This window comes from Trachymyrmex cornetzi, unplaced genomic scaffold (genome assembly GCF_001594075.2).
Source record: "Trachymyrmex cornetzi isolate Tcor2-1 unplaced genomic scaffold, Tcor1.1 scaffold118, whole genome shotgun sequence".
Taxonomy (NCBI): Eukaryota; Metazoa; Arthropoda; class Insecta; order Hymenoptera; family Formicidae; genus Trachymyrmex; species Trachymyrmex cornetzi.
In genome coordinates, this window is record NW_017295740.1 from 33669 (window position 1) to 34576 (window position 908).

General features: G+C 35.7%; 1 long non-coding RNA gene across 1 annotated transcript; it reads left to right on the forward strand.

Moving 5' to 3' along the window:
- LOC108766344 (uncharacterized) lies at positions 1 to 395 on the forward strand. The gene is made up of 2 exons (XR_001940367.1): positions 1 to 86; positions 168 to 395. It is a non-coding gene; the product is annotated as an uncharacterized LOC108766344 (long non-coding RNA).
- The last annotated feature ends 513 nt before the right edge of the window (positions 396 to 908 follow it).

Sequence of the window (908 nt, forward strand, 5' to 3'; positions counted from 1 at the left end):
TAACATATATTGAAATATGTATGATTCGAAGGAAAGCGGTTTGTTTTTGCGTATAAAGGAAAACTCCAAGAATATTGAACTGCCAGGTACAGATTGGACTATGATCATACAAAATCATTGCATTGCATTCATTCGATCAGAAGATGACCTCACAACCTTCTTGATAGTTGTTCTCGACGTTAATATGAATGTAAAAGTTTATCATCGCAACGAGGAATTAACCTGGATGCAGTGGGATCAGCCAACTTCTGAAACCTATGTATCAAGAATGCTTGAAATTTTAAACAAAAGCATAATTTCTTTTTCGAAGTATAAAATTTAAAAAACTATTCTAAAAATTAATTGTTTTATAAGATTCGTTTGCTGAAATAAATGTAACTGTAATAAGCCCTCAATATTGTTGCGAAACAATTAATAATGAAATCGTATATAATCAAATTACATATGAAACGTGAAATCATTGGCGATAAGTACCGTGTGTTAATAGTGCCACATTTATACAAAATTGGAATATTGTTTTTCGATTTTTTTTATCTCCAGGATTAAAGTCACAATTTCGAACACAGCACACTCGCTTGGGCATCGTAAATCACATCGGATTAAATTTTACACGGTTTATGTTTAGTTCAAAATTCAATCAAACAGAAACAAGGTACGTTGACATGCGCAGTCACGAATTGAAACCGACTATGTAGAGCAATAGAGAGGATGAAGCGCAAGAGTGGGGGGTGTCGTTCGTTTCTACTTCTTGCCTCACCCCCACTACCGCCGAGTTGACTCTCCTGGTTCTAGTCTTCTTGGTCGGCACCTTTGATGTTAGTGTTGGCCAAAATGGAGTGCGCATGCGTGAAATAAGCAAGTTACCACAAGTTACCTAGCGTTACCACAGTATATCTTTCTCTTTTTAT